Source organism: Tiliqua scincoides, chromosome 6, assembly GCF_035046505.1.
Source record: "Tiliqua scincoides isolate rTilSci1 chromosome 6, rTilSci1.hap2, whole genome shotgun sequence".
NCBI lineage: Eukaryota > Metazoa > Chordata > Lepidosauria > Squamata > Scincidae > Tiliqua > Tiliqua scincoides.
In genome coordinates, this window is record NC_089826.1 from 25,276,353 (window position 1) to 25,285,971 (window position 9,619).

At 38.3% G+C, this 9,619-nt stretch overlaps 1 pseudogene; it reads left to right on the forward strand.

The window, feature by feature from the left end:
• The first annotated feature begins 9,184 nt into the window (after window positions 1-9,184).
• Window positions 9,185-9,303, forward strand: LOC136656755 (5S ribosomal RNA; annotated as a pseudogene).
• The last annotated feature ends 316 nt before the right edge of the window (window positions 9,304-9,619 follow it).

Genomic DNA, 9,619 nt, shown 5'->3' on the forward strand with positions numbered 1-9,619 from the left:
GTCACAGGAAATATGACCCTCTGCAAAAATCTTTAAATCAAAGGTGGATAACATGCTACAGTACTATGGTGGGTAATGTTGAAGAAAATTGATTGTAAGATGTATGGATGTGACATGTTTTCAGTTGTTATGAGTTAAGGATAACCTTAACTTTGGTAGGCATTGAAAGCTAAACATGAGATCAGCCCCTGCACAGCATGTCTGATTCTATTTTGCAAATATATGAAAATATTTATAGTTAAAATGCTTTCAATATGAAATACATGTAAATGTAAATCTTCAGCAACTTTGTGTCAGTGAAAAGTGTGGTCTGTAATTGTGTGTGTGTGTATGTGTTCCTTATTTAATTCTGGAACCTTTATATTATGGATGCTCTACATATGTGTTTGCCATGGGCATTATTACTATTACTGAATAATAATCAATAATCATTATAAATACTATATATATATATATATATATATATATATATATATATATATATATATATATATATATATATATATACATACACATATACACAAGTCTTTCCCAAATGATATCTGATTGAAAAAACCAAAATAACTTATACTGCATGTTCAGATTTGCAGTGACTTTGTTATCTTTGGTAAAGAGAGTGGATTATATAGATATTAATTTAGGAAATCATTTAAGGAATTAAAATTAAAAATAAGAATATTAACTACAATATTCACAAATAACTACATTGCTTTACTAGTTGAGCTAGTAGAAATAATCTGGACCAAACAAATCTGTTGGATAAATAAATAGCTTGAGTTTTCACCACCTGTAATGAAGTGGCTACTGTGAAATCATGAATTTCCAAAGGAATTCCTCCTTTTTAATATGAACATCTAAATAAAATATGCACTTGTATGTGAACAAAACACAGAACTGTAATTTCAAGACAGTGTTATAAAATAGGCAAGTTTTTTTTTTTCATGCACACAGAATATTATTCCATAGTGGTTTCCCAATTTTAATATTTATTTTAAAATATTGAATATATATTAAGAACTGTCCATAAGTATGATGATATAATTTTCACTTTTTGTAACTCAAAATATTTATATAATGTCTTATATGAAAATAGCATTTGTCTCGATGTACTTCCAGTGTAAAAGAGCAAGTAGTGTTAAAATTACATATTAAAAGATATAAGATTTGATGAACTTCCACACATGGTGTCTTTGATTAGTAGCATGAATATTACTTGTACTATAGTGAGTAAAAGTGCAGTTGGTGTTTATTGATTGTATAATGAGTGTGGATTAGTGACAGGCTCTTTAAAGTAGAGGTGGCATATAGTAATAAATCATAATGTAAAGTTTGTTAGTATGCAAACAGAAAATATTTGTTTTAGGACAAACATGCAGAATGGTTATTGGTCGGGGTTATTTATCTGATGCAAAATTGAGATTGCATGCAGGATGATGTTGTGCTGCGAAAGAACTTTATTTTACCACTCACTTTCATAACCTTTAAAGAGCCTTAAATAGTACATATGAAAAACACATTCATATCAGGTTCCCCTTAGGGAATTTTCTTTGGTTTAAGAAAATTTTATTAAAGATTGGCATTGCAAATAACATTTTTCATAACTATATGTAGACCTGTTAAAATTTTTATTAAAACTGGAGTTCGGCCTGTTCTTTTTCATCATTCTATCAGATATTAAACTCTAGAAGCAGCTGTAGGAAATAGAGAAAGGGATTTTCGAAGGGATTTGAGTCTCCCTGTCTCTGTGCCTTTAGTGATCATATTATCATACCTATCACACATAACAAAGCCCTAAATCTGTAATTCAGATAAAGTAGTCAGGACTTTGAAATACAAAAATCCAAACAGATGCTGTAACATTTTTTTTCCTTTTTTCTACGCTAGTTCTTTTAACGTGGATTTTGTAAACCCGAGCAGGCATCCTACAGATTTTGTATACTAACATACACTAAAGGCCATGATTACTTGTTTGGGAAGAGAGAGATTTAATTAAAAAGGTACATTTGACTATGTCTGCAGCAGTTCCATTAAGAGACTCCTAGAAAGAGTTCAGCTAAACCACCAAAGGTTAATAAGAAATGATGCGAGAAGCTTGTTTTGAAGTGAGTTATGTAAGCTAAGCCTGCTCTGAAGGCAATGGCTGACTGTTCAGCAATGTGTGGGGGTCTCCCTTTACGAAGACACAACTCAGCCTAAAGGAGTGCTAAACTGGTAAGTGTGGACACCATTCTCAGCTGAACAAAAAGGGCTATGTGATGCAAGCTGTCTAGGTTAGCTCTGGATGGGAATACAAAAGGCATTGGCTGCAACTTTCTTTGAATCACTTCGGTGAGATTATTTACATTGACAGGGTGGCTGGGGAATTGGATGCTGGGGAGGGGGAAACAGTCACTGCATTGTGAAAAGTTAGTCAAACTTCCAGTCTCAATTTCAAAAGTGGTTTGTAAATAAGCAGTAGCATATATATATATTTATTGTAACAGTGCCTTCTGCTGGTCACACCTCATTTAATTCAATGTGCCTCATGGTAATGAAATGTTGAATTTCTCCTAAGGAATCCTCTGATGCAATTTCTCCCTCATCATTAGCCTCTGGTTTTTGTTGCTGGGAAAAAAAACAAAACTAATGTGCATCTATATCTATATATTGTTGAAAATCTCATTGTATCCTATTTTTTCTTTCTGGAGCTAGTTTGAGAAATTTACCTTACAATCAAAATCATTATCCAAGGAAGAATTATGAAACATCCCCTTTTTCATTTGATGTTAACTCATGTTTCTTTTTATTTTGATTGTTAGAGACTCCGCTCCCTATTACTTTGTTCAGCCATAATTTTTTTTAGCGTAGGTGGTATTTTTACGAAACTTTTAAACAGAATTTTATATATCAGTGTTCGGAAAAAGAAAGCTCAAAAACAATTGAAATCAGGTTTCCGAAAGTTACATTTCTGTGCATTGAGTGAGAAATACCAGTGCGTATATTTAAACAAGTAATTGCACAATATATAATTTGACTTTTTAAAAATTATAATTTACATTTATGTTTAGTGTAATACACTATTCAGAAAACAGCTAGAAAAGATTAAGTAGATTCAGTCTACTTTCCAATGGTTTAACAGCAAGGTAAGAGAATATATCACAGTGTTCAATACATTACATTTCCTCCCAGAAACATCTGACAGCCCAATCCTATCCATGTCTACTCAGAAGTAAGTCTCATTAGATTCAATGGCATCTACTCCCAGGAAAGTGTGGATAGGATTGGGCTCCTAGTTGGCAATCCAAATTTTCTATAGATACAGGAGCTGATAGACATCATGCAGGCATAAATATGTTGAAATGATGATAGATACATATATAATTGTATATTTAGAGCTAGGTATATGCAGTATGTCACGATTAGGAAATACACCAGAGTATTTAGCTATGCAAACACAACTTAAGTAGTTGTTATTAAAGTGATGTAAATATTTCATTCAGCAACCTAAAAGTGAAATATTTGTTTGGAATTATCTTCAATTGAAGAAGCTGTATTGGATAAACCACAATTTACTCAGTGAAAATACAGGCATGCATGCCTATCTTCTTCAGTAACTTAATGACTAGATTGTGCCGTGTGGGAAAATTTTTTATTTTACTTTGGCTTTCTTCAAGAAGTCAAATCCTGCTTCACTTGCCTGAGGCAACTTTTTTAAGCACCTTTATTGCAGCATGGTTAAAAAAACCCCGATATCTGACCAAATGCATTCTACTTTATTACAAAGGATTACTTCAAAAAGCACAATTCTGTATTGGTGGGGGATAATTGAAGCACCAAGAATCCCCAACTGTACGCTATATCAGAAATAATTACACATAAATGCATACTGGAGTTGCATTTTAATGAGCATGTCCTGAGAAACATGCAGATCTTTTTCTTCAAGAAATTCCAGGGTGCTCGTTCTGCAACCCAACTACAATTCAGCCCCCAATCTCTTTGCGTTTGTTTGGAGGCTGAGGATTTGAAAGATCCTGGACTCCATGGAGGATCTCAAGTCTCCATTATGGTCTTAAGTCAACCATAACCAAAAGCTGACTGACCTCTATATGGTGCATGTTTTTGTTTTTTTTTAAAATATCAAGCAGATAACTTCAATGTGATGATCATTAAAAGGTCATTTGTTAGATAAAATGTGAAATCAATGACATATATGAAAGTACATATTAAAATGTGCACACTTCTATGAACCACCTCTATTATAAAGCAGGATACAGTATTTAGAGTAAAAACAAAAAACAAAAAACAATCCTGAGCGAATGCAAAAGAGGTTCTTATAGTTATGGCTGAACCAATCCCTATTTCCTATTTGAATATGGCTGTTGGTTTTACAGTACAGCTTCCAAGCCCCTTACGCTTGTGTAGTTGCACCTATGTACATTTTATACTCATTAGCTATAACAGAGGTAACAGAGGTAATGATGCTTTTGCCAGTTAATTTCAGTGGACCTAAGTGTGCATAAGTCTGTGCTACATATACCACAGCTTTCCCTTTCCGTGTGAAGGAAGAGACAGCTCCATTCCTGCATTCCTCTTGTACATACTGAGCTTTCCTCCCAGTGGTGCAATGGATGGGGAAGCCCTATGCTCACCTGTGTTGGAGTGCCTGCGGAGTTTAGGATTATGGCCATTGACTTCAGGGGATTCAGATTAATTGAACAGGGTTGTTGTGAATACTGTTCCTTGATGCAGAGGTGGAAGGGAAGGTGCATGTGACACATGGCAGTGGCTTTGGTTTTCTTAGGTTCCAAAGCCTGTGCCTGTAAATCTAGAGAAGAAAAGAGGGGTAAAAATTGATCTCACTGCATTAGACAAACAGATCATATATTTACAATATACTGGCCTTTGATTTTCATGGATTTCCACATGTCTGTGTCGGTTCATATGGATTTGATCGGAGATAGAGCTTCCAGTTGTGTTTTGGGCCAGCACTATCACTGTTTACTTTAATATTTTTCATATGTGTGAGTTCTGTTCATGTAGTGCATATTACCAATCCCTGGATTGGTAGAAGCACTGAGACTGTTTCCTGCTTCAGGTACCAAAAGCCTTGACAGAATCAGAGCCAAAGATGGGCAACTCCTCTTACCCTTTGCCCTGTTATCCTAGGGTGAGTGATGAAGTATTTTGTGTTAAAACACCTCCACAGTTGACATATTCTTTAGGATTTCTGCTGACTTTCAGTTTATACAGTGTCTTTTGTATTTGTTTCTTTTTCTTTCCTCATTTCAGGAGTGTATACATTATGGCACTTGTGTTTCATGAGTTGTGCATTAGGGGTGTGAATGTAATTTCTGCAGAACTGGATATCATGAATGCAGTGTGCTATACCTAGTTGAGAAAAGGACCCTTGTTTCTCCTGCACAAGGCTGGTTATATTTCTTGCATGGGGAAACTGCGCTGTGGGCAGATCTCCCATCCGTTGCCTGTTTGGAATTCCTGTTTTGTGTGTCAAATAATGCTCTTTTTATAGGGCTGTATACATTCCACAATCTCATCATGCTATCACATGATCATAAAATTTGGTACTGTTCGCTGGAATCAAGAGCCTGATAATCTTGACTTTTGGTTCCTTGAAAGCAAGTTTCTAACAGCCATTAAGAACCAGACTAAACAATACGCCTATTATGTGATTGGGGCCTTTGTGTTTCGTTTCTTAAATGTAAATAGCAGCCATACAAGCTTTGATCTAGATCAGGACTACAGCTGGGGGAGGGGCTCAACCCCTGCTCAGCCATGCAGTCACTGACTCACAGCCTACCTCAAAGAACTGATGTGAGGGCAGGATGGGTTAACCCACATGTATGCCACCCCAAGCTCCTTGGAGGAAGAGAAGGATACAGTTAGGCTTAACTATACAAGATGGGCTTGAAATTATATGGATCTCTGGTGAAATATTTAGAAGCTGGGGTCAAAGGGGGGGGGGCTCTGAACAGAATTCACGGTGGTCCAAGTTTTGCAGTTGGGCTTCATTGGCATTTATAGCCTTTTTGCCCCTCCCTGTGACAAGTAGTTGCATAATACATTATATAAAGTCAATAATATATTTCTTCTTTACATAGTTTATATAGGGTGCAGAATGCAGCTGTTACCCTGCACATCCCTGATCTTGTCTGATCTTGTAAGCTAAGCAGGGTCAGGCCTTGTTAGTACTTGGATGGGAGAACGCCTGGGAATACCGGGTGCTGTAGGCTTATACCATAGTCTTTTGAGACTGAAGGTTGCCAACCATTTAGTGCTGTTTTTTATTTTTTATTTTTAAAGAAAAATTCCAGATCTCTCCACTGAAGTTCAGACCTCTTGACTGTGTTCTTCATGGTCTTTTATAGATATTTGCAAATCCTCATGCTGTCCCACACTTGCTGGTGTAACACCAACAAAAATGTGAGGTATCCTTGTACGAGATGCGCAGTATGGTGTTGGAAGATCTCATATCTAAAGTATAGAGGGGCAGGGAACAGGAATGACCTAAATACAGCAGATAACTGACTTGCAAGAATAGATGCTTTGAAAAAAAATGCGGTCATCCCCAAATGATCCATACAGATTTCACATACGAGAGTGCCCTCCCTCTTGGCTTCAGTGTGATAGACTGGTATGATTCATGTCATTTGAGTCACTTTCAAAATTGTTTCTGTGTGAATATATAATTGCTTGTGTTACATTATTTAACTTAGGGCCATGCTGTGTGTTTATACAAACATGAATGAAACAGTAGAATAACAGCCCTTTCTGAACTAGAAAAGCAATTTCTGGGTTGGAGGGAGATGGGGAATCATCAGAGAATTGCTGAGAAAGGTGCTTTACCCTATCCTCATGTGTTGTTTTTCTGTTGCAACTTATTAGACTAGTGGTTCCCAAACTGGTGGGTCACAACCCACCAGGGAACTGAAAAAGAAATCAACAGAGACATGATCTGGACGATTGTACTGCTTCTGGGAACAGAAGGGGTTTTGCAACTTACCTGGGGGTCACTTTGGCTCTCTGGAGGGTCTGGGGAGGCTGCAACCCCCTCTGCAGTCCTCCCCAAGGCTCCAAACTTCTGTGAAAAATGAAAAAAAAACTTACAGTTTTGCACCAAAAACAGGAAGTGGGTTTTTTCTTTTGCAAAACTCTTTCCCAGCAGCAGCATAATCTTCCTGATCATGTCCCCTCCCCTCCCCCGCAAATACTTACAGGCTTCCCAAAGTTTGAGTAGGACTTTAGGAACTACTGTATTAGAGACTTATTACAGCAAAAATTCTTACAAGAATACCCATGAAAGGAAAAAAATAAAAATAAAAATAAAAACAGAGGTTGTAATAGGGAAAAAATGTTTGGAGAAATGCTTTAAAGTGGTCCCTTCCCACTTATCAATTCCAAAATTGATAAACAGCTTTACTAGTTTAAAAAAGCTGTGTTGGATTGCTATTAAATGCATTATATGTACATACAGTAATACGTATATAGTGTGGCCCTTTAGTAGATTCAAAAAACATAATGGGTCTTTTTCCAAACTTGCTTTTCAGGGTAAGATACATTCAAGTGAAAGTAATAACGTCAAACCTGAGAGCCATTGACTAAACTACACTCTGAATAAGAAATGATCAAAGGGCAGAGAGGGATTGTGGTTCCAAGGTAAGCTACACTGGAGAGTAAAACAGCCCACAAAAGGCGTTTGATTTTACTCTGGTGCTAGTGCAGTTTCAGAATGGCCTTCGATACTTACTTTAAGCAAAAGGCAACAACAAAACCTTTGTAGAAAAGCATTTTTAATGTGCTTTCTTGAATCTTTCTTGAATCCTGTGATGTCTTGAATCTTTGCAGGCGCGGTGTTGCCACCCCAAGAAGGCCCACAAGCGTGGTGCTTCCTACCCCCCCTTCTGCCCCCAGGCCTGTCACTGCCCTTGAACATGCTACATAAAATTGCCCATGAGAGAATGAGCAATTAAATGCCAAGACCAGCCTGTTTTGTTCCTGGGACTTATTGAGAGTCATCTCAAAGCACTTTCTGAGAGGGACTGCAGTCTTTCGAATTTCAAAGGGTGGCCTGATGAGGTTGCATGGAATAAATATAGTTTCACCTTCTGCACATCCTGTAAAAACTGTAGCCTCGATGGCATTGTGCCTGAGAACCCTGATGTGAAGCTTCTGCACATTACAAAGTTTTGGCAGATTCAAGTTGTGTAACAACATTATAGGTGGATCGACCTTTAAAGTAAGACCGTGGACAGGCATTCCAGAGGGATTCAGTATGTTGAGGAATTCAACAGGCTAGTTCACTGCTTGATCTATGTTTTATCACCATATCATCTGAATGCCACATGGGTGGTTTTACTGCCTTCTACGTAAGACACAATCTGTCTCACGACATAGTTTTGATTAGTGATCCATAAACAACCATGCCAAATTTAAGCTTTCTAGCTTAACTGGGAAATGGAAGATCCACTGATGAGTCAGGGCTTTACTTATATAGAGAGATAATTAAATCAATAACTAACAAAATAACGCCCCCCCACATTAAACAGTATACAGCACCCTCATCCATCCATACTAAGTCCAGACAGCAGTTCAGAACTTCCACAGCCTTCCTAGTATCAGACTGAATGCAGGTACAGAGCTGGGTATCATCTGCATGCTAGTGACTCTGGGTGCAATCCTAACTTGTGCTGCTACAGGCAGGCCGACTCGCCTTACCCCGAGTTGTGCACCAGCCACCCCCCTGGGGCACCAGCCACCCCCTACTCAAAATTGGAATGCCCCCAAGAACGGAGGGCGTTTACCCTAGTGAGATGCAATGTCATCCCATCCAAGCAGTTATTTGGCAGATATAGAGGCATTCCAGCTGCAGATGGAGTTTGCCCATGTAGGATGGGAAATTTAGAAACTCTTTCCCACATGTTATTACACTGCACACTATACCAAGATCTTCGTATATGCTACTTAGCGCCAATCTTGGCCACTGTCTGGGGTTGGGATGACCAGAACACAATTACATACATACTCGGTGGGTTTAATGAAGAGCTTTTGGGGGTGTGTGTGACCAAATATATAAAAATGATTATTAAGAGACGTATTACTATGTTGATCCCAAATGGCTGAATTGATGCAGCAAGGCCTGGTTGAAAGTGCACTGTTTGATTTATGTTGCCCTCCAGCCAATTTTGTGCTTTACACTGTTTGTATTTTAAACATGCCCGATCTCATCTGATCTCAGAAGCTAAGTAGGGTCAGGCCTGGTTAGTACTTGGATGGGAGACCGCCTGGGAATACCGGGTGCTGTAGGCTTATACCATAGTCTTTCGAGACTGAAGGTTGCCAACCATTTTAAACATGCCAATAAAGGTTTCTTGTCCTGTCTTGTCTTACGCAAAATTGCTGGCACAAATCTGAACAGCCCAGTGTAACACCCGGCTGGCCAGGATTTGGGTTAGTATCCAGCCCAAATTGCTGAAGCCAGTCCCACCTCCCCAGGCTTTCCCTGCACTGCAGCCCTCCCCTGCCCCCTCCCTGTTCAAAAATGCTCCTGTTCCACCCTCCCACCAATCTCTCCGGCCCCCATGCTGGCCTGCCTCAGCTTGCACAAACTCACCTTCACTGTCAC